Source organism: Oncorhynchus mykiss, chromosome 17 (genome assembly GCF_057628025.1).
Source record: "Oncorhynchus mykiss isolate SJ-2025 chromosome 17, ASM5762802v1, whole genome shotgun sequence".
Lineage (NCBI taxonomy): Eukaryota > Metazoa > Chordata > Actinopteri > Salmoniformes > Salmonidae > Oncorhynchus > Oncorhynchus mykiss.
The window spans coordinates 18,571,558-18,596,684 of NC_143038.1; the positions used below are offsets into that span (position 1 = coordinate 18,571,558).

Genomic DNA, 25,127 nt, shown 5'->3' on the forward strand with positions numbered 1-25,127 from the left:
TGCAAGAGACAAAAGCAGCAGAAAATCAGCAGGTGAAGAAAAGGGTTAAGTGAATATGATTTAAGAGCAGTCAAATGAAGTAATAGTGACATAGATTGTAAGAAATGAAATGTACCATGTGAACATTGCATTGTGGCTTTAGAAGAGCATGTATTTGTAGATGAATGACAGATTAGGTTTGGTGACAAAGTAACTGTATAATTTGAGGTACTCTACATGAGCATGTGTTTGCCTATTTGATGATCTGTTGTAGTTAATGTTTGATTTTGAGCACATACTTGTTGTGACAATTGCATCAGGTTGAGGGAGAAATGGTCTGTGTGGCCATTGTGAGTGGCACTTCTGATCCAGCAGGTGGTGTTAAGATCCCTCCCTATGTGGCTTTGAATGATGAGCCAGTGTTGGCAAAATGACTTGTGGTCCAGCGGGTGGCGGTGAAATGCCTCCCTATCTATATGACTTGCCCTATTCCTTTGACATTGTTCACTTGATTGGAGATGATTCCGGTCTTCTTCATGAGCACTCCTGCATGTCTTCCTTCCTGTCTTGCCATGTGGGTTCCACGGAGGTGTGTGTTTTTGTTAGATATCACTGGGCACATTCCTAACGTGGAGGTGGTTTGCATAGCTCATGTCATGTGGATATATAAAGTATTGTATTGTAAGGTATGTTAGTCTACGGACGGTCTGACATTGCTCGTCCATATATTGATGTATTCCAATTGCATTTGGGTGTATTGTGTGGAATGTTGGAACATGGTTAGATATTACTTGTTAGACTTGACTGTGCTGTTGGAGCTAGTAACACAAGCATTTCCGACATCTGCTAAACAGGTGTATGTATATCTCTCTAGTCACCCCCAAAACCAATTCTTTCTTTGGCCGCCTCTCCTTCCAGTTCTCTGCTGCCAATGACTGGAACGAACTACAAAAATCTCTGAAACTGGAAACACTTATCTCCCTCACTAGCTTTAAGCACCAACTGTCAGAGCAGCTCACAGATTACTGCACCTGTACATAGCCCACCTATAATTTAGGCCAAACAACTACCTCTTTCCCTACTGTATTTAATGAATTTATTTATTTTGCTCCTTTGCACCCCATTATTTTTATTTCTACTTTGCACATTTCTTCCATTGCAAATGTACCATTCCGGTGTTTTACTTGCTATATTGTATTTACTTTGCCACCATGGCCTTTTTTTGCCTTTACCTCCCTTATCTCACCTCATTTGCTCACATCGTATATAGACTTGTTTATACTGTATTATTGACTGTATGTTTGTTTTACTCCATGTGTAAGTCTGTGTCGTTGTATGTGTCGAAGTGCTTTGCTTTATCTTGGCCAGGTCGCAATTGTAAATGAGAACTTGTTCTCAACTTGCCTACCTGGTTAAATAAAGGTGAAATAAAAAAAAGAATAAACAAATAAATGTGTCTATTTGATTAGGATTAGGACTTTTCCTCTATGTGTCGCACTTCCATTTCCACTTTATGTCCCCGTTAGGGAGCTGTCATTTATGCTGCAGGCTAATTACTACCAATGTCATTGTGGTCCAAGTTCAACTCCTAGCCTATAGGGTGTGGTAACAGGCCCTCTGTTATTTGTTGTTGTACTCTGCATGTGAAGTATCTGCACTGCAGCCTATAGAGGAACTAAGCCCTTGATAATAGGGGAACGTAAGCTGTTGAACACAAACTCCCAGTCCTATGATGTTGCTCTGTGAAGGAGGTTAGCTTTTCAGCATTCAATTCCTGGCAGCCTTCTTCTCCCTGGTTGATTTGTGAATGTGAGTGATTCGAGAATGTTTGGCTTGGGTATCCAAGGTGTTTGAGATTGTTGAGGACCAGTGTTCCGAGGGGCTGACTGTGACATCATAAAGCGGAATGTAGTTAGCGTGCTGTTTGAGGGATTCCAATTCAGTCCGTTGCGGCCTTCCAGGCAGTGCAGTTGTGCTTCAAGTGTGCTCTCTGTGTGATGACTTGTTGTGCCTACACGGAGTACAGCTACGAACGGACGTGGCATTTGGGGTAAGCCTAAGCCTTTTCGTAACCTTAACCTATTTCTTCTAACTTGCTATGACAAAGTGCTTTGATGACACTAGTTGCATCCCAGCTAGTTGAACGCTTGTCAGTCGTTCTCCTAAAAGGCAACCTCTGTTGCTCGATGTACTAAACCGAGGGCCGGCAGCCACTAAGTACATGTAAGAGACAATTGTGGCAACAATAAGTTGTAAGATGATACCTAGTCACATCTGAGATGTGAATCAACTGCACCGATTGGTCAATCGCCAGTATGTGCCCTTGGGCCTCATTTGTCCCCTTTGAAATGACCTGTTGAGATCATTCAATGCAACATCTGAGGCTCTCTGGCCTATAAAGGATCCACCTCATACCACTATTTCCGTAATATAAGGCTATGTTATTGTTTTTTGAAAAAAGTACCATACAATATTTGCACATCCCTATCACCTCTGTACGCATAGGAAAATGATCCCTTTATTGTGTGTGTGTTGGGTGGGTGTCTGAGGAATGTTTTACTGCATTTCAGCTTGCAGAGGTATCACCACCCGTCCCATGGCCACCTGGATCATGTCTAGGGAAGAAAAAGAAGAATGACGTTATTACATGGCCTTCAAGAGCTACATGACTGCTGAGGTGACATTACGGACCCCTTAGGATTTGTGGCATTCCTTGTGTATTTGTTTCCCGTTTGTGCCACTTCGTTTCTCCTTTGTACTTGTGACACTATTTGAGGTTTTTAACGCCTATCTCTATTAGGTGTGACTGGCAACTGCAGTGGGTTGAATCCTACTAGTTCAGTGTTTCCCAACTCCAGGCAGGGGTAGAGTAGGCATTTTTGTTGAAGCCCTGGAGAGGCACAGCTGATTGAAAGAGTTGAATCAGGCGCAACAACAACAACAACAACAAGAACAACACCAATCAATGTGAAGAGTGGGACATCACAGTTGGGCCTTGTGTTCAACATAGCTCAGTATTTGAGTGTGTTTCCCGCGCATGCAAGTAGCTTTGATTTCTTCTTCCTCCATAGTTCCCTAGAACGAACGCCCTCCCCTTTGCAGCAGAGGCCAGGCAAAAGCGCGCGCTTTCTGTGCCACTGGCTTCAATCAGGTCCACCAAACGCAGATAATAAGAGCACCGAGCACCGAAAATTACGTCATTAATTCACTTGAACTCAGCTAGTGAACACACGATGTCTGGAAGAGGTAAAGGCGGCAAGGGACTCGGAAAAGGAGGCGCCAAGCGTCACCGTAAGGTTCTCCGCGATAACATCCAGGGAATCACCAAGCCCGCCATTCGCCGTCTGGCTCGCCGTGGCGGCGTGAAGCGTATCTCCGGGCTGATCTACGAGGAGACCCGCGGTGTCCTGAAGGTGTTCCTTGAGAACGTGATCCGTGACGCCGTCACCTACACCGAGCACGCCAAGAGGAAGACCGTTACGGCCATGGACGTGGTCTACGCTCTGAAACGCCAGGGACGCACCCTGTACGGTTTCGGCGGTTAAACGCACTCTTCTCGGAACGTCAACATCCCGACTTGAACCCAAAGGCTCTTTTAAGAGCCACCCACATCCGCTTCAAAAGGGTCAAATCCATTATCGTAGGAAACCATGAGCCACTCTTGAGTGGACAGGGAGGGAGTATTCGTGACAGGAGGCTATGTTCAGTGCAGGCTTTGCGTACAGTCGTATTAAACCATGAGCCACTCTTGAGTGGACAGGGAGGGAGTATTCGTGACAGGAGGCTATGTTCAGTGCAGGCTTTGCGTACAGTCGTATTACTGAGGCACCACGGCTGGGAAATCCCCACCAAGTACCAAAAAGGGGGGCCTTATTTCTAGCCATTGTAGGACTTTTTTGGAAACACACCATTCCCCACCAGTGACAGAGCATAGGCTATGGTCTTTGTTAGGGAAGCAAGCCTCTGAGTGGAAGGCTCTTATGCGCGCTCAGCTCCACTGGGCAAATGGCAGGGGCGCCTATGAGAAAGCAGGGGTGTGTCCACGGCCGGCGAATTAGCTTAGCTTCGTCTTCATAAGAGGGAAAGGGCTCTCCACCCCCTCATTCGTTTGTGAGAAGCAGCGAGACATCAGCATCATGCCCGAGCCAGCAAAGTCCGCGCCCAAGAAGGGCTCCAAGAAAGCCGTCACCAAGACCGCAGGGAAAGGCGGCAAGAAACGCCGAAAGTCGAGGAAGGAGAGCTACGCCATTTACGTGTACAAAGTCCTGAAGCAGGTCCACCCCGATACCGGCATCTCCTCCAAGGCCATGGGAATCATGAACTCGTTCGTGAACGACATCTTCGAGCGTATCGCCGGAGAGTCGTCTCGCCTGGCCCACTACAACAAGCGTTCCACCATCACCTCCAGGGAGATCCAGACCGCAGTGCGCCTGCTGCTCCCCGGAGAGCTGGCCAAGCACGCAGTGTCCGAGGGCACCAAGGCCGTGACCAAGTACACCAGCTCCAAGTAAACAGCCCATTTGGAGTGCTGTAGTAACCCAAAGGCTCTTTTAAGAGCCACCCAACCTGTCAGTGAAAAAAGCAAATCCATATGTGTGTGTGTGGAGGACATGTCAAAAAGGGGGGAGAGGGAATAAATGATGCTGACATGAACAGGGTAGGAATGTGTGCATGGTAGTATAACACAGTGAGTGGGATTCCACTCGTGCTCCGATGACTGGAGCCTGTGTAACAGTATAACTTTAGGCCGAACCAGGGACCCTCTGCACACATCATCAACAACAGTCTCAGAGCAAGTGACGTCACCGATTGAAACTAGCCGTTTCACATCCCTTACACACACCTGTACAAGAGGGAGGAGGAGAGAGAAGAAGAGGCTCCAAATCTCTCTCTCTCTAGGCCTATATCAGGGCGGACAAGCACATGGGGCGCCAGCCTCCATAGCGCCGGCCGCACAGCCAGACACCAAGACCCACAGACACAAAGACCGGCACGAGTGAGTCACGCTGCGGAGTCAAGCGAGGAAGGACTGCGAGAAGGCCACAAGCCTATCTCTCTCTCTCTCTCTCTCTCTCTCTCTGACACGCTTTTGAAAGAGACACACAGACAGAGAGAGAGACTACCTAGCACAAGAAAACACACAGGCTCCAAATCCAACTAATAAACTCATACTAATAAAACATCACACACACACACACACACACAGTGCAAGTAAGCATGTCGTTGGACAGTGTATTATTTCGTTTGCCTCCTGGACACATGACGAATACAACGTGAAACTAGTCTCAGCCAGGCCTCACAAGTGCATGTGTTTTAAGGTCCCCAAAAGAGCTCTCCTTTAAAACACCAAGGAGCATATCAGGGGACGCCAAACCATTTGATTCCCTTGCCAGACATCTCGGCTCACTCCACAATCAATGGTGCTCGCAATCGGATGCACTTTTAGGCCATTTAGGAGACAAATAGCACAGGAAAAGCAGTGCGCACCGCTCCACCCGACAGTCGAACGGTGAGGTTTTGAGCGAGTCGCAGCAAAATGCACGGGGCTTCTGCAGCCCACATGACTTTATTCTGAACGGACACAAGTCTGCTCGCTGGGCCGTTCGCTTTTGGGCCAAAAACACGGCTCCGTCGGTGACTTTTGGCCCGATATTGGCGACCAGAAAACACAAGTGAAAGAGCATTTGGCCAGCCCGGAGAAGCCGAGCTGGGTGGCTTGAGTCTACATGGTTCTCATGTCGCGTTTAAGGCCAGCCCCCTGCACGGTGTGGAGCTTCAATAGCGCAGAGCAGCGTCTACAGCAAAGTACTCCTCCTCACAGACTACCGTAGTGTTGTAAGTGTGTGTGTTTACCGGACCGAACGACAGACATGGCAGAAGTCGCACCAGCACCCGCCGCCGCCGCGCCGGCCAAGGCACCCAAGAAGAAGGCAGCAGCCAAGCCCAAGAAAGCGGGACCCAGCGTAGGCGAGCTCATCGTCAAGGCGGTGTCCGCCTCCAAGGAGAGGAGCGGCGTGTCCCTGGCCGCGCTCAAGAAGTCTCTGGCGGCAGGCGGCTACGACGTGGAGAAGAACAACTCCCGTGTCAAGATCGCCGTCAAGAGCCTCGTCACCAAGGGCACCCTGGTCCAGACCAAGGGCACCGGTGCTTCCGGCTCCTTCAAGCTCAACAAGAAGGCCGTCGAGGCAAAGAAGCCCGCCAAGAAAGCCGCAGCCCCCAAAGCTAAGAAGGTGGCCGCCAAGAAGCCCGCCGCCGCCAAGAAGCCCAAGAAGGTAGCAGCCAAGAAGGCCGTGGCCGCAAAGAAGTCCCCCAAGAAGGCCAAGAAGCCCGCTACACCCAAAAAGGCCGCCAAGAGCCCAAAGAAGGTGAAGAAGCCCGCCGCAGCGGCCAAGAAAGCGGCCAAGAGCCCCAAGAAGGCTACCAAGGCAGCGAAGCCCAAAGCCGCCAAGCCCAAGGCGGCCAAGGCCAAGAAGGCAGCCCCCAAGAAGAAGTAAACCTATTACAAACAGTGTTCTTTCTACTCGACACATGTTGTTACCACAAAAGGCTCTTTTAAGAGCCACCCACCTCTTTCCATAAAAGCGCATGTCATTCCATTCCACCTACCTACCCGTGGTGCAAAAGAAATGAAATGAATGACTTTTACGCACCACATTTTCGAGTGGCTAAATGGCTTTACATTTGTCACTCAAGAGTGCAGCACCCTCACCAGTCAACATTGTTGTGATGTGTTAGAATTGGCATGTCACATTGATCCTGATAATAAGAAGCATACATACTATAGTGGGTTGGACAGCAGCCATTGGTATTATGAGCCACTCTCGAATTGATTGATACATGTTTCAGTGATTTGAGTAGTCACTTTGGCGCTCCCGCCAACGTGAAAAAGTCACAAAAGTCGGAGGGAAACAGAGTAGCCTAGCCCTCGTCACTCTGCTGCCTGCCTGCCTGCGGGTGGGTGGGGGCGGGCTTAGGGCTGACTGCCTGTCTGTCTGTCCCTCCCTCACTCCAATTGGATAAGGCCACACCGGTCCGGTGGCCAATCGATGGCTTTTGTGGCGAGGTATAAGTAAGGCTCTCGAGGTGGCCAGCGGCTCATTCAGACTTTCTGTGACATACTGAAGCTACCAATATGAGCGGAAGAGGCAAAACCGGAGGCAAGGCCAGGGCGAAGGCAAAGACACGTTCATCCCGTGCCGGGCTCCAGTTCCCCGTGGGCCGTGTGCACAGGCTGCTGCGTAAAGGCAACTACGCCGAGCGTGTGGGCGCTGGCGCACCAGTGTACCTGGCCGCAGTGCTCGAGTACCTGACTGCTGAGATCCTGGAGTTGGCCGGAAACGCTGCCCGTGACAACAAGAAGACTCGTATCATCCCCCGTCACCTGCAGCTGGCAGTCCGTAACGACGAGGAGCTGAACAAACTGCTTGGCGGCGTGACCATCGCTCAGGGTGGTGTTCTGCCCAACATCCAGGCAGTGCTGCTCCCCAAGAAGACTGAGAAGGCCGTCAAAGCCAAGTAAAATCGCTGGTGCGGCTGCAACTTGACTACTCAACCCCCAAAGGCTCTTTTAAGAGCCAACCACCTAGCTCAACAAAAGCGCGAAGTGTCCTTTCTATGCCTGGCCAACTATTTGGCGTGTTTGTTAGATACACACACACATATACACGGCACCGTATCAAGTGCCCACATGAGGCCTAAATGAAGGATAACAACTAGTAGGCTAGAATGAGAGCATTATTGCGCGTAAAGTGTAACGTTGCTCGCGGCCCTAACAAAAGACCCAAGCGCGCCTCGGCGAGGGTGGGGGTTGCATTTTGGGGCGGCACGGAGAGGCCGAGCCTCCCGTCCAATGGGCGGCGGAGGAGGCCTCCGCAACGGGCCAATCAGGGCGGTGCGGAGATGGTGACCAATGAGCAGACGCCGCTGCCGGCTTTATAAACTTCACATAGGCATTTTGAGGCTATACTCCGACTGTGAAAGAAGGAAGCTAGCTAGCGCCATGGCCAGAACCAAGCAAACCGCTCGCAAATCCACCGGTGGCAAAGCACCCAGGAAGCAGCTCGCCACCAAGGCTGCGCGCAAGAGCGCCCCGGCCACCGGCGGCGTGAAGAAGCCTCACCGTTACAGGCCCGGCACCGTGGCTCTTAGAGAGATCCGTCGTTACCAGAAGTCCACTGAGCTGCTGATCCGCAAACTGCCTTTCCAGCGCCTGGTGCGAGAAATTGCCCAGGACTTTAAGACCGACCTGCGCTTCCAGAGTTCCGCAGTGATGGCCCTGCAGGAGGCAAGCGAGGCTTACCTGGTCGGCCTGTTCGAGGACACCAACCTGTGCGCCATCCACGCCAAGAGGGTGACCATCATGCCCAAGGACATCCAGCTGGCCCGTCGTATTCGCGGAGAGCGCGCATAAACGATGACCTGATCTCCAAAATCCCCCAAAGGCTCTTTTAAGAGCCACCTCCATATTTCAGTCAAAAAGGCACAATTGTTCCATTTGTACACGCCCCTTTCCCACCGTGTATGTTCCCTGTTCTCGAGTCACTACAGACCGTGGTTCGATTCCAGGCTGTATCACCACCGGCCGTGATTGTAAATAAGAGTTGGTTCTTAACTGACTTGAGTCGTTTCAATAACGCTCTCTATATGTGATTAGATGTATGCCTAGAGTAGAAGAGGGGAAAAATACACTAGCAGTAATGAGTGATAGTAATGATATAGGGCAAAAAGTGTCAAAAATGGTCACTATGTAGCTAAGAACAACTGACTTTGAAAGTCCCATGTTGCAGTGCCGCTGATGAGAGGGGAAAAGTTTACCGTGGAGCACGGAGGCCATCTAGTGGTTAAACGCGGGTACTGTCAGCGTGTGAGCACGTCATAGTGGCTCCCTATTGGTATTTGATCTTCAGGCCAGCGTTTCCCAAACTCGGTCCTCGGGTCCCCAAGTGGGGCACGTTGTGTTTTTTCGATTCCAATTGCTCTTGGAATGAGTCTGTCTATTCCTTTGTGAAAATGGCCATTCAATGATTTCTGGGCCATGTGACATTCCTCGATGGCCCCAAAAATCCATGTTTTGATCCGATCATTACAACGTTAGCTGTGTGCACCCCATAATTCATGCGACTGACTAAGCTATTGAAAGTAAAATGATATATCTCTGTCCGGCGCAAGTGAAAGGTGGTCGAAAAAAATTGTTACCAACGTTGTGGTTGAAGGTACAGGAAATGTTGTAGGCCACCAAATTAGACGTGATATTATTAAGTCGCCCTTCTGTGCTTGTTTGTGTGCGTGCATAGGTAAGTTGTTTCGATATGGTGGAATAAATGGAGAAATGAAAGGAATGTATTTAGTGGGATGAATTCAGTGTGCGATTGAATATTCCAATGCCATACCCATTGATAGGCCTTTAGACTAGATCCGAGATCCCTTAAGAGAAAAGGTATCAGGACAGCAGGAATCAATAGATGTAATCGTCAAGGGCTTGCAAAACAGCTGTTACGAAGCTGCCGGGATGATTGCCCTATTAGTAGTTGACCAATTACAGAATAGCAATCACCAATGCAGGCAGGTACGTGGTGATTGCTGCATTGGCTTCGTAAATAGGCTTCATAGGAACTAAATGGCTCAGCACATGACACCTTCACAGTGCAGAATATTTGATACTATTGACTCCGGTTGAGTAGAGTCGTGTGTCTTTGGCGTGATTTGAAGTCGACTTCTGATGTGGGATTTAGTTCATTTTTCAAAGAAGATTTGCTGACGAATCGAAACCCCTTGACCAAATGATACGACAAAGTAAAGGCCCTAAATACAGGCTGCCAGTTAAATGCAGCAATGACACGGCTAAAGTGTGTCATTGCAGGACAAAAGAGCAGGAATTGTCTGCTGTTGCATCTTCACTCATGAGACAGGTAATAGGGGAGCTCCGTGGTGCTGAAAAGGACAGCGCCCCTGGCCATTTGCCAAGGCCTATTTCCCGTTGGAGGGATTTTTGACATGCTATAGGCACAGTTCAGTACACCCCTCACCCCTATCCTGTAATTGGTCCCAGAATCATCCACTTGATTCCCGACCACCAACCGATTGTCGGGGTGCATTGGTGTAAAATGTGGTCGTCGAGATCAGGTTCTATGGCATCTGTACCTTTTTTTGGAGCTACCTACACCAGTAGGGGAGCTTACAGATAAAGAGTGCACTAGGCTAGAGAGAAAAGTAGCATTCCGTTTTTCATTTTCTCTCTTTTGATACTTGAGAAACATAGATTCACATGACGTCCAAATCTGCAAGAGACAAAAGCAGCAGAAAATCAGCAGGTGAAGAAAAGGGTTAAGTGAATATGATTTAAGAGCAGTCAAATGAAGTAATAGTGACATAGATTGTAAGAAATGAAATGTACCATGTGAACATTGCATTGTGGCTTTAGAAGAGCATGTATTTGTAGATGAATGACAGATTAGGTTTGGTGACAAAGTAACTGTATAATTTGAGGTACTCTACATGAGCATGTGTTTGCCTATTTGATGATCTGTTGTAGTTAATGTTTGATTTTGAGCACATACTTGTTGTGACAATTGCATCAGGTTGAGGGAGAAATGGTCTGTGTGGCCATTGTGAGTGGCACTTCTGATCCAGCAGGTGGTGTTAAGATCCCTCCCTATGTGGCTTTGAATGATGAGCCAGTGTTGGCAAAATGACTTGTGGTCCAGCGGGTGGCGGTGAAATGCCTCCCTATCTATATGACTTGCCCTATTCCTTTGACATTGTTCACTTGATTGGAGATGATTCCGGTCTTCTTCATGAGCACTCCTGCATGTCTTCCTTCCTGTCTTGCCATGTGGGTTCCACGGAGGTGTGTGTTTTTGTTAGATATCACTGGGCACATTCCTAACGTGGAGGTGGTTTGCATAGCTCATGTCATGTGGATATATAAAGTATTGTATTGTAAGGTATGTTAGTCTACGGACGGTCTGACATTGCTCGTCCATATATTGATGTATTCCAATTGCATTTGGGTGTATTGTGTGGAATGTTGGAACATGGTTAGATATTACTTGTTAGACTTGACTGTGCTGTTGGAGCTAGTAACACAAGCATTTCCGACATCTGCTAAACAGGTGTATGTATATCTCTCTAGTCACCCCCAAAACCAATTCTTTCTTTGGCCGCCTCTCCTTCCAGTTCTCTGCTGCCAATGACTGGAACGAACTACAAAAATCTCTGAAACTGGAAACACTTATCTCCCTCACTAGCTTTAAGCACCAACTGTCAGAGCAGCTCACAGATTACTGCACCTGTACATAGCCCACCTATAATTTAGGCCAAACAACTACCTCTTTCCCTACTGTATTTAATGAATTTATTTATTTTGCTCCTTTGCACCCCATTATTTTTATTTCTACTTTGCACATTTCTTCCATTGCAAATGTACCATTCCGGTGTTTTACTTGCTATATTGTATTTACTTTGCCACCATGGCCTTTTTTTGCCTTTACCTCCCTTATCTCACCTCATTTGCTCACATCGTATATAGACTTGTTTATACTGTATTATTGACTGTATGTTTGTTTTACTCCATGTGTAAGTCTGTGTCGTTGTATGTGTCGAAGTGCTTTGCTTTATCTTGGCCAGGTCGCAATTGTAAATGAGAACTTGTTCTCAACTTGCCTACCTGGTTAAATAAAGGTGAAATAAAAAAAAGAATAAACAAATAAATGTGTCTATTTGATTAGGATTAGGACTTTTCCTCTATGTGTCGCACTTCCATTTCCACTTTATGTCCCCGTTAGGGAGCTGTCATTTATGCTGCAGGCTAATTACTACCAATGTCATTGTGGTCCAAGTTCAACTCCTAGCCTATAGGGTGTGGTAACAGGCCCTCTGTTATTTGTTGTTGTACTCTGCATGTGAAGTATCTGCACTGCAGCCTATAGAGGAACTAAGCCCTTGATAATAGGGGAACGTAAGCTGTTGAACACAAACTCCCAGTCCTATGATGTTGCTCTGTGAAGGAGGTTAGCTTTTCAGCATTCAATTCCTGGCAGCCTTCTTCTCCCTGGTTGATTTGTGAATGTGAGTGATTCGAGAATGTTTGGCTTGGGTATCCAAGGTGTTTGAGATTGTTGAGGACCAGTGTTCCGAGGGGCTGACTGTGACATCATAAAGCGGAATGTAGTTAGCGTGCTGTTTGAGGGATTCCAATTCAGTCCGTTGCGGCCTTCCAGGCAGTGCAGTTGTGCTTCAAGTGTGCTCTCTGTGTGATGACTTGTTGTGCCTACACGGAGTACAGCTACGAACGGACGTGGCATTTGGGGTAAGCCTAAGCCTTTTCGTAACCTTAACCTATTTCTTCTAACTTGCTATGACAAAGTGCTTTGATGACACTAGTTGCATCCCAGCTAGTTGAACGCTTGTCAGTCGTTCTCCTAAAAGGCAACCTCTGTTGCTCGATGTACTAAACCGAGGGCCGGCAGCCACTAAGTACATGTAAGAGACAATTGTGGCAACAATAAGTTGTAAGATGATACCTAGTCACATCTGAGATGTGAATCAACTGCACCGATTGGTCAATCGCCAGTATGTGCCCTTGGGCCTCATTTGTCCCCTTTGAAATGACCTGTTGAGATCATTCAATGCAACATCTGAGGCTCTCTGGCCTATAAAGGATCCACCTCATACCACTATTTCCGTAATATAAGGCTATGTTATTGTTTTTTGAAAAAAGTACCATACAATATTTGCACATCCCTATCACCTCTGTACGCATAGGAAAATGATCCCTTTATTGTGTGTGTGTTGGGTGGGTGTCTGAGGAATGTTTTACTGCATTTCAGCTTGCAGAGGTATCACCACCCGTCCCATGGCCACCTGGATCATGTCTAGGGAAGAAAAAGAAGAATGACGTTATTACATGGCCTTCAAGAGCTACATGACTGCTGAGGTGACATTACGGACCCCTTAGGATTTGTGGCATTCCTTGTGTATTTGTTTCCCGTTTGTGCCACTTCGTTTCTCCTTTGTACTTGTGACACTATTTGAGGTTTTTAACGCCTATCTCTATTAGGTGTGACTGGCAACTGCAGTGGGTTGAATCCTACTAGTTCAGTGTTTCCCAACTCCAGGCAGGGGTAGAGTAGGCATTTTTGTTGAAGCCCTGGAGAGGCACAGCTGATTGAAAGAGTTGAATCAGGCGCAACAACAACAACAACAACAAGAACAACACCAATCAATGTGAAGAGTGGGACATCACAGTTGGGCCTTGTGTTCAACATAGCTCAGTATTTGAGTGTGTTTCCCGCGCATGCAAGTAGCTTTGATTTCTTCTTCCTCCATAGTTCCCTAGAACGAACGCCCTCCCCTTTGCAGCAGAGGCCAGGCAAAAGCGCGCGCTTTCTGTGCCACTGGCTTCAATCAGGTCCACCAAACGCAGATAATAAGAGCACCGAGCACCGAAAATTACGTCATTAATTCACTTGAACTCAGCTAGTGAACACACGATGTCTGGAAGAGGTAAAGGCGGCAAGGGACTCGGAAAAGGAGGCGCCAAGCGTCACCGTAAGGTTCTCCGCGATAACATCCAGGGAATCACCAAGCCCGCCATTCGCCGTCTGGCTCGCCGTGGCGGCGTGAAGCGTATCTCCGGGCTGATCTACGAGGAGACCCGCGGTGTCCTGAAGGTGTTCCTTGAGAACGTGATCCGTGACGCCGTCACCTACACCGAGCACGCCAAGAGGAAGACCGTTACGGCCATGGACGTGGTCTACGCTCTGAAACGCCAGGGACGCACCCTGTACGGTTTCGGCGGTTAAACGCACTCTTCTCGGAACGTCAACATCCCGACTTGAACCCAAAGGCTCTTTTAAGAGCCACCCACATCCGCTTCAAAAGGGTCAAATCCATTATCGTAGGAAACCATGAGCCACTCTTGAGTGGACAGGGAGGGAGTATTCGTGACAGGAGGCTATGTTCAGTGCAGGCTTTGCGTACAGTCGTATTAAACCATGAGCCACTCTTGAGTGGACAGGGAGGGAGTATTCGTGACAGGAGGCTATGTTCAGTGCAGGCTTTGCGTACAGTCGTATTACTGAGGCACCACGGCTGGGAAATCCCCACCAAGTACCAAAAAGGGGGGCCTTATTTCTAGCCATTGTAGGACTTTTTTGGAAACACACCATTCCCCACCAGTGACAGAGCATAGGCTATGGTCTTTGTTAGGGAAGCAAGCCTCTGAGTGGAAGGCTCTTATGCGCGCTCAGCTCCACTGGGCAAATGGCAGGGGCGCCTATGAGAAAGCAGGGGTGTGTCCACGGCCGGCGAATTAGCTTAGCTTCGTCTTCATAAGAGGGAAAGGGCTCTCCACCCCCTCATTCGTTTGTGAGAAGCAGCGAGACATCAGCATCATGCCCGAGCCAGCAAAGTCCGCGCCCAAGAAGGGCTCCAAGAAAGCCGTCACCAAGACCGCAGGGAAAGGCGGCAAGAAACGCCGAAAGTCGAGGAAGGAGAGCTACGCCATTTACGTGTACAAAGTCCTGAAGCAGGTCCACCCCGATACCGGCATCTCCTCCAAGGCCATGGGAATCATGAACTCGTTCGTGAACGACATCTTCGAGCGTATCGCCGGAGAGTCGTCTCGCCTGGCCCACTACAACAAGCGTTCCACCATCACCTCCAGGGAGATCCAGACCGCAGTGCGCCTGCTGCTCCCCGGAGAGCTGGCCAAGCACGCAGTGTCCGAGGGCACCAAGGCCGTGACCAAGTACACCAGCTCCAAGTAAACAGCCCATTTGGAGTGCTGTAGTAACCCAAAGGCTCTTTTAAGAGCCACCCAACCTGTCAGTGAAAAAAGCAAATCCATATGTGTGTGTGTGGAGGACATGTCAAAAAGGGGGGAGAGGGAATAAATGATGCTGACATGAACAGGGTAGGAATGTGTGCATGGTAGTATAACACAGTGAGTGGGATTCCACTCGTGCTCCGATGACTGGAGCCTGTGTAACAGTATAACTTTAGGCCGAACCAGGGACCCTCTGCACACATCATCAACAACAGTCTCAGAGCAAGTGACGTCACCGATTGAAACTAGCCGTTTCACATCCCTTACACACACCTGTACAAGAGGGAGGAGGAGAGAGAAGAAGAGGCTCCAAATCTCTCTCTCTCTAGGCCTATATCAGGGCGGACAAGCACATGGGGCGCCAGCCTCCATAGCGCCGGCCGCACAGCCAGACACCAAGACCCAAAGCCACAAAGACCGGCACGAGTGAGTCACGCTGCGGAGTCAAGCGAGGAAGGACTGCGATCTCTCTCTCTCTCTCTCTCTCTCTGCCTGCTCAGAGACAAGGTGAGCTCAACTACTTTGGCCCTTCACGTCAAAGTACGTGCCGCTTTTCTAACTCCTCTATGCCTGTGACTTAACACCACTACAGGTGGAACCACTTCTGAGCAACACCGTCCACCAAAGACACCTCTACTAGACTGTATAGGCTTCTTTGCAGTGGTTTTATGTCTTTTCCTTTTTCAACACGTATGTCTCCCATGGATTAGTTCACCATTTCACTAACTCCTACCCTGTAACTCACCTCTGGAGCACCAACCCGTTTCACCTGCATTTGCTCATTATCCCTCTCTAATCATGGAATCGTTTAGGTGTGACACAACAGGTGGGTGTAATTAATTATCAGGTAGAGCTAATCGTTCTGTTGCCTCCCAATCTCTTGGGTTAACCATTTCTTACCCCTGACATATTTTCTCTTACTATTAACTTTTTGGTTTTGGGGGCATTAAAACCTAGCTTTTTTGCTATTTACACACTGAATGTTTAACTTTTCACCCATGTCCTAGCGCTTTTGCCAATGCCTGGTTAACATCTAACCCTAGATGCTGTTGTAAGTAGTACTGTCTGATTATACTACATAAAATGGCTACATCTCCCTTTGTCTGTTTGAGAATACCTTGATGCTTTGTAAAGTATTTTATTGACTCTATACTACTACTACTAAGCTACAGATCAATGCCACCAAATATTATTGAGACATCAATACCCTATTTATTTTACCTTTTCAATAATAGTTACAGCAAGAGTAGGGAGATCCCCAGGATGGAAGAGTTTACTACTCTTAGCCTGATCTGCCTTCAATCACTTGAGATAATTTCCCATGACAAATAACCACCGTATCTATACCAACTTAAATTACTTCTCACCGTCCCCATAAAACTCTCATAGAAGATTTCCCATCCTATCCTACCTGGGGAACCGAACAAATGCTTAGTAAATAGTAGGCTAACACTCCTTTACTTTCCTTTCACATTTGATGGAATACTTTTCTGTTTACACACCATCACATATACACCTTTTCTAAGCATGATTAACCTACCATTTCACATTCATTACCTCCACATGGTGAACACCTGCCAGCCTGAAACAGTTGCCTCTATTGGTTGAAAGTCTATTTCCCAATGACTCATGAGAGTAGTATTTTGGAGCTGCACATTAGTTACATATTTTCTTCAAATGTATCTGTGACATTTTAAATCATTGTCAAGTTCCAGGAACAAAACCATCATTCATGTAGGACACCACCTGAAAACCTCAATATGGCATTAATACAAACCTGAGCTGATTGAAGACAATACCAATTAGTGGGGTGAGGGGACATTTTACCCTGTCTGTGTAAATGCAGCTCTAGAGCGCAAATGCTTGAAAGCTCAGTTAAGATTTAGCCTTTACTTTTACAGTCCAGTCTGTGAAGACCTGATAGCATCCTTTTTCACCCAACTATTTACCATTTCTAATCTATTCACACAACTACACACATTGGTGTGAACACCTGCAAGTAATTTGCCTGAAAGACCTGGACGTAACTTCACATGTGCACTTCTTCATAAAATGGCTTCTCGACAACCAGCACACTTCACTGGGTAACTTTATCCCAGTATGGTAAGTTATAGGCTTTTGAAATAGCATGAGCCCAATGTGACCTTTCATGTATTTATCATTCTTATTTACTCACTACTTCATATAAGCTTGACATGGCTTGTATTCAAGTAGCCTGAACTATAACTTGTGCCTATAATGGCCTTTAAAACACAGTTGCCTAATTTATGATAGGTCATAATACTGACCATGCCAACAAGGCACTTTAACAGTCTTCAAACTGCCTAACAATTGATATGTGGCTACAAGAGGATCACAGTAGGCTTTGGTGTAGCAAGTGGAGTGTTACCCAAAAATCAGTCACATGCATGTGACTACATGAAGGATAAATTACACGTTAATGCAGTCAATATCAATCATATTGTAGTTGCAAAAGTATATTACATAAACAAATGTATACTTCAAATTAGCTTCCTCACCACTCTTGCGAAACAGTATATTACCGTTTCTTTTCTGGCTTGCTCAGGCACAATCTTTGAAACTATAGGCTATTTCTTTTTTCATCTCTACACACTAACAACCAAAACATTATACATCTCTTGCTAAAACAATCCATTCTTGCTAAACTCTTCAACCTCTTCACAAAAAAGTGTTTTTGCATCCATACAGTAAACACAAACCATCATTTGAATCAGCACACAAAGCACCACCTACGCACTGATCATATAAATTTACAAACACAGGTTTTTCCTGTGTGCAGGGCATAGCAGTTTGAAAGGAAGTTTTCTAATACATGTTGCAAACCGAAATAAACACAGGTATCAAAATGTGTAAATTATGGATGTGTATTCCAAACATAACACACTCAATACCAATAATTTCCCCAGTGTTCTAACAATCCTAAAACAACAACCGCAATAGGAAAAAAAACAAAACATTTGTGCTATCAAACAAATAAGTTACATATCTTTTCATACATCTCGCCACCTTTGTCAGTCCGACAAGAAGACTTCATCACGTCACATGCGATGTCTGGAGCGATGCATTGTGGAAAATATCACCTGAAGTGTCGTATCCAGCCCTGGCATTACACCTAATCGATATCTACACAAGCCTCCTCTATTGCCTGTAGAAGGGGCATGCGCTGGTGGGGCTGGCAATCGTACACCTTCCAACGCCATACAGAAAATATTTCTTCATTACCCATTGTAAGGGTTTAGGATTCCATGATGGTGAAGAATGCCATTTTAACTAATAGCCACACACATTATGTTGCCACCATGTTATCACGGGACATTGATGATGACATGGTGTCAGATTATGTTTTTGCCACCGCACCTTGTTTTTCTAACCTGCCTTGTCAACATATTCAACATATTGGCTCATGATGCACTGCATCTTGCTTCTAGCTCCATGACTCTCTGAAAGAGACCAGGCAAAACTATGTAGCACAGTAGACAGGGATCATTCAATATAATGTAGCACCGTACACTTCCAGATCCAGTACCAATGATAGGATAGTATAGCTTCATATCTCCGTTTTTTTACACAGTCAGAGTTTCTTTCGTAATGGACTCTGTACAGCTGCTTCATCTTAATTCAATTGCGTTTCAGTAGACGAGACAGTGCAGAGAGACTCGCTCTGTTAACATAATTACTGTTAAGGCTGCAAAAGCACAGAGTACTCTCATCATCAGTGAGAGTTTGGGTGAGCTGATGCTGTAACCCAAAATTATTTTCTGTCAACTATTTGACCTGTATCAAATACACTGACAGTCAAGCTGAAGATGACACGAGTAAAGAGAAACCAACACATACATGTACACAGAAGGCCCATAGTCCAGAGCTCACAAACTACACTCTGGACCTCAAACCAAGTTCAACTGCATTTGTTCATTGTTCCCCTCTAATCAGGGACTTATTTTGACTTGGGACACCGGGTGGGTGGAATTCATTATCCGTAGAACAGAAAACCTGCAGCCTCCAAACCTCGTAGGGTAATATTTGAATACCCCTGGTCTATAGGCTATGCGAGCACAACGCAACAGCAGGTGGACTTACGGTGCTCGGAAACCTACAATGGGAACACATCCTGAGACTACAACTCAATCTATCAGTTTGATGCCTCTATCTTAAGCTATCTTGTTGAGAGTAGAGAGGTGATTAGCTCTAAAAGGCTGTGTGGAGGGCCTTTATTTTATGGCTGACTACTATGTGTGGACTGACCATTTATGACCTGTGGGTATACAATCCTATGAGGACAAAGTCTATGAAAAGCTATTGGCAAAGGACCTTTCGCTTAGTTACTACAATATTTCCTTTGAAAATATCATTTTTAATGGATTAAAAACATTGGAATTTAATATTTTATTACATTATTGGCAAGTTCAACATGTCAATGTTGCATGCCATGTATTATCTAACCCAGTAAGCAAACCAAGCTACTGTGCTGTATCCTCTTGCTTCTATATTGCTTTGGCTCCACTGATGTGGCGCTGCTGACTCACTGTCTTCAGTCGGTTAGTTCAACTCTCCCCTAAAACACTCCTAACACTTATGTCCTCTGATAGCATGCAATCCCTACACTACCCTCTCACTACTAAGCTTCATGGCTGACAGTTTCTATAGTGTTTTGCTGCGTAGACTTGTCATATGTTAGATTAGATGAATGTATTACTGAATTAGCATTATAATGTAAATTAACACCATATCATTTCCTGTGTTTTTGCCTGCTTCATTGGTTCTGTTTGAAATGATTATTTATCTGTTCTCTACTCAGCTTGAGTCTGTCTTACTAACCCACTCTGAATGTTTGGCAAAGAAAATACTAGCTTTCCTACTGTAAACATTTGAAACAGGGCTGGGGTCAATTTCAATTGAAGGCATTTCAAAAATTTCCATTTCAAAGACATTGAAAAACTTTGGGAATAAATAGCTTCTACTTCTCGGTTTATTTAAGTCATTGAAATAGATAACATTTTATTTATTTTGAGGATTTATTATTTACAACCCAGCCTTGTACTGTATGTCATGTAACTCCTCAGCGTCCCTCACTTTCCTCAGATCATGGCTGACTTTGACATGGTTCTGAAATGCTGGGGGGAAGTAGAGGCTGACTACAACACACACACACAAAGGATTGGTTCGAACCCAGTCAGTGGATAACATTGGACTGTACTTAGCTCTGGGCCAGGGCGTTACATTTTGCCTAGACTGCAGACTGTTCTGTTGAACGTAAAGAGCAGTAAAAATAAATGTTTGGTCATTCCCGTGGTATACGGTCTGATATACCACTGCTGTCAGCCAATCAGCATTAAGGGCTAGTACCACCCAGTTTATAATCAACTTTATATCACTTCATCTCTGTTGGAATATTTGTTTTGGAATACACAAAGCATAAACACATTAGAGGGTGTTAATGTGGAGTTACAATTAACATTTTAGCATGTACTGTGAGCATGAGCTGACCAACTGGCAAGTGTCTTCACTGACATTATCAACCTCTCCCTGTCCGAGTCTGTAATGGCGGAACAACTCAACAACATTCAGTTAAATTGCAGAGAGCCAAATTCAAATTAGTTTACTATAAATATTTAACATTCATGAAAATACAAGTGTAATACATCAAAATAAAGCTTAACTTGTTGTTATTCCAGCCGCCATGTCACATTTCAAAAAGGCATTACGGCGAAAGCAAATCATGCGATTATCTGAGGACAGCGCCCCACATACCAACACATGAAAAACATATTTCAACCAGGCAGGTGCGACAAGAAAGTCAGTCCCAGTCCCAGTTACATCACAAATGGTCATTTTGTTCGATAATAAAAATCAGTTTAGCTGGCATGCATCAGTCAATATTCCATCCAGTTTCCTCCCTCAAAATGCATACCAAATGAATCCCAAACATTACTAATAAACCTTTAAAAAAACAAGTCAAACAACGTTTATCATCAAACTTTAGGTATCCTAATATGCAAATAAATGATACCGGTGTCGTGTCTTTACTATCATTAACTGAAGACTTTTAGTTTTTATTAAATATTCTCTGTAATTAGTATTACACCATTAAACTGATTAATCATGTAACTAATTAACTAGGAAGTCGGGGCACCAAGGAAAATATTCTGATTACAAAGTTATAATTTTCCTAATATAACTTTTCAGATATTTTCATATCTGATCAATAGTCTTCTGAATTAATGATTTATTTATTTTACCTCACATTAGTCTCATTCCAAACGTCGTCAATCGTTGGTTATCTGCACAAACCCAGTCTTCACTATGAGTCAGCCATACATCCATTTTCTTAAATTATTTATTAACTAACTAAACAATCACAGAAGTGCACACACAAACAAAGTAAATATGGTTGCAAGAAATGATAGGAGAATGTGCCCTAGTGGGCTAAACCGGCATGGCGGCTTGTTAAACAAAAGGGGAGTGGGGGTCAGCTGAGATAAGACAACACACAGTTGATAATTATAACCATTGAAATGCTAATCCTTTGCACATGAACGCTCACTTATTTGGGAACAATTGCAATCAATATATATATTTACGCTCAGTGTGTCATTGGGATCTCTGCTGAAAAGTTTGTTTCTTTTGTAGAATTGTCCATCTCTCTCTCTGGTTAGAATAGATAGTTCAGAGTGACATTCATTCATGTCGTTATGGATAGATGTTTAGGCGGTTGTCGTTCTTTGCGTTCAATGATACCGAATTCCTAGCTGCAGACTAGTAATTACTATCAAAGACTTGTTCTTATTCTGTCGGTATCGATAGACTAAGAGTTTAACCATGTGGTATGGTTCAAAGATTCAGCAGTCTGGTCTGCAACCTTTGTCCTCTCGTAATTGAGGGAAACATGGTCTGTTGAGAAATTCTCAAAGTTGGGGTTTTATTCGGGGGCTGCAAAAAAGGGCCTGTCCCAGGATGCCCGGCCCTAACTGGGCTCATTGGTGGTCCTCTGATTTAGTTAACCTCAAAAGGGAATTGGAGTTTCCTTCATTAAACAGTCCAAAATCACATTGCACAATTTTACAAACAGTATCATCCTCACTCATTCATCTTATACAACAATTAGATGTAAACCTCATATCTGAGCCTATTATATAAACAGCGTTATGGTAATGTGGCCGCACCGTCTTCCATGAGCCCCCCAAAATTACACCAAACGGACCAGTTTGTAGCTGGATTCTTCACCGATATTTCATACCTTCTCCAGAACATAAATGTGATTCGGACCTGAAGTTCTGTGAGGTGGAAGAAATTCCTTTGTTCTCTATGAAAATTCACTATGTCTCTATACTGTGGCCATGAGGAGATAATCTCCTCCCGGAATTTACGACCTCTCTGACCACAGCAGCCTAGTTGTAGGAGACAGAGAGAGGGGGATGGTACTCGCTGTACCCAAAGAGGGCAACTTCATGACACCGAAAATAAATAAGAAAGAACGCTCTTTCCTCCACTCGCTTGGAAACACTACAGCCAAAATGGGAGTCACCTACAAAAACTACAATTTCTGGGTAATTTAAAAAAAAAACAGCCTGAAACTCTTTCTAAAGACTGTTGACATCTAGTGGAAGCCATAGGAACTGCAATTTTTGAGAACTTGGCCTTATAATTATAGTACTAGCCATTGAAAACAGTGGTAAGGTGAAATTGTTTTTTTGAGGGGATGGTTTGTCCTCGGGGTGTTGCCTGCCACATCAGTTATGTTATACTCACAGACATAATTTTAACAGTTTTAGAAACTTTGGAATGTTTTCTATCTAAATCTACCAATTATATGCCTATCCTAGCTTCTGGGCCTGAGTGACAGGCAGTTTATTTTGGGCATGCTTTTGGGCACACCCCCTATCCCAAAGAAGTTTTAAGCAGACCACCAAAGTGCCTGTGCCCAAGAACACTAAGCTAACTTTCCTAAATGACTACTGACTTGTAGCACTCATGTCTGTAGCCATAAAGTGCTTTGAAAGGCTGGTCATGGCTCACATCAACACCATCATCCCAGAAACCCTAGACCCACTCCAATTTGCATACCGCCCCAACAGATCCACAGACGATGCAGTCTCTATTGCACTCCACACTGCCCTTTCCCACATGGACAAAAGGAACACCAATGTGAGAATGCTGTTAATTGACTACAGCTCAGCGTTCAACACCATAGTGCCTTCAAAGCTCATCACTATGCTAAGGACTCGGGGACTTAACACCTCCCTCTGCAACTGGATCCTGGACCTCCTGACAGGCCACCTCCAGGTGGTAAGGGTAGGTAACAACACACCCGCCACGCTGATCCTCAACATGGGCCCCTCGGGTGCGTGCTCAGCCCTCTCCTGTACTCCCTGTTCACTCATGACTGCACTGCCAGGCACGACTCCAACACCATCATTAAATTTGCCTATGACACAACAGTGGTAGGCCTGATCACCGACAACAACGACACAGCCTATAGGGAGGAGGTCAGAGACCTGGCCGTGTGGTGCAAGGACAACAACCTCTCCATCAACGTGATGAAGACAAAGGAGATGATTGTGGACTACAGTAAAAAGAGGACCGAGCACGCCGCCATTCTCATCGACGGGGCTGCAGTGGAGCAGGTTGAGCGCTCAAGTTCCTTGGTATCCACATCACCAACAAACTAACATGGTCGAAGCACACCGTGACAGTCGTGAATGGGGCATGACAAAACCTATTCCCCCTCAGTAGACTGAAAAGATTTGGCATGGGTCCTCAGATCCTCAAAAGGTTCTACAGCTGCACCATCGAGAGCCTTTATACCAGGCAGTGTCAGAGAAAGGCCCTACAAATTGTCAAAAACTTCAGCCACCCTAATCATAAACTGTTCTCTCTGCTACCACACGGCAAGCAGTACCGGCGCGCCAAGTCTAGGACCAAGAGGCTTCTAAGCAGCTTCTTCCCCCAAGCCAAAAAACTCATGAACATCTTGTCAAATGGCTACCCAGACTATTTGCACAAAAAACACAGCCCAAGAAGAAATGCATTATTCGGACTAGTCCGTGTCTTCTACTACAACTTTCGCTTGTTTTGTTCCGTTCTTTGATTTCACTATGTTACATTCATTATCACACACTTCACTTGCCACACTTTCGGATTCAAACACCGTTGCCGTTTCCTCCTCAAAGTCGTAAATTGTGACTGGATGAATGTGTGGTCAAAATGTATATTGTTGCTCAAATGTTTTACAGATCGTATCATAAAAGTAGCCATAAAACATACGTGGATTTTGAGACACAACATACTAGGCAGATTTTTTGTGGTCGCTTGTCCCAGAAAACCCCTAACTAGTCGCTAATGTTTATGTTTAAGATTAGATATCAGATGTAAGATTACAGCTCGTGTTCACTAGCACGCGGTAAATTGCTGTGTGCCGCTTACGCCGCCCGGGGTGGCTTGCTATTTTATTTATTTTACCTTAATTTAATCAGGTAGGCCAGTTGAGAACAAGTTCTCATTTACAACTGTGACCTGGCTAAGATAAAGCAAGGCAGTGCGACAAAAACAACAGAGTTACACATGGGAAAAACAAACGTACAGTCAATAACACAATAGAAAAATCTGTATACAGTGTGTGCAAATATAGTAAGGAGGTAAGGCTATAAATAGGCCAATAGTGGCAAAGTAATTATAATTTAGCAATTTATACTGGAGTAATATATGTACAGATGAGGATGGGCAAGTAGAAGTACCGGTGTGCAAAAGAGCAGAAAAACCAAAACAAATATGGGGATGAGGTAGGTAGTAAGTTATCCAGGCTATCCGGGCTAAAGCGTCTGGTGTCTGAGCTAAAGGTAAAGACCGCTAGCAGTGGCTAACAATAACTAAATCGCAAGTAGCTAATTAGCTGGCTAGCTGTTGATGTAGATTCCAATTATAAGGTCTAAAAAAATAGAAGATCCGTGAGGCGGGTTGCAGGAAGGAATATTTCATTTGAACATGGATTTTTTTTTTTTTAATATAATGAAATGTATACTTAAAAAATGATAGACAATATTTGTAGGTTAAAGCTGGAATCCTTAGTGGTGAAACTACCATTTCCATTTGCGATATTACAACCACAAAGAAGTTCTTGCAAAATCAATATATATACACTGCTCAAAAAATAAAGGGAACACTTCAACAACACAATGTAACTCCAAGTCAATTACACTTCTGTGAAATCAAACTGTCCACTTAGGAAGCAACACTGATTGACCATAAATGTCACATGCTGTTGTGCAAATGGAATAGGCAACAGGTGGAAATTATAGGCAAT

The 25,127-nt window shown here is 45.3% G+C and overlaps 1 protein-coding gene across 1 annotated transcript in view; it reads left to right on the top strand.

Moving 5' to 3' along the window:
- The first annotated feature begins 15,077 nt into the window (after positions 1-15,077).
- The window catches only part of LOC110493923 (sulfotransferase 6B1), a 40,399-nt gene continuing 30,349 nt past the window's right edge, over positions 15,078-25,127 (top strand). Inside the window, 1 exon segment of the mRNA XM_036949910.2 lies at positions 15,078-15,313. The gene's annotated coding sequence lies outside the window, so the exon portion shown is untranslated.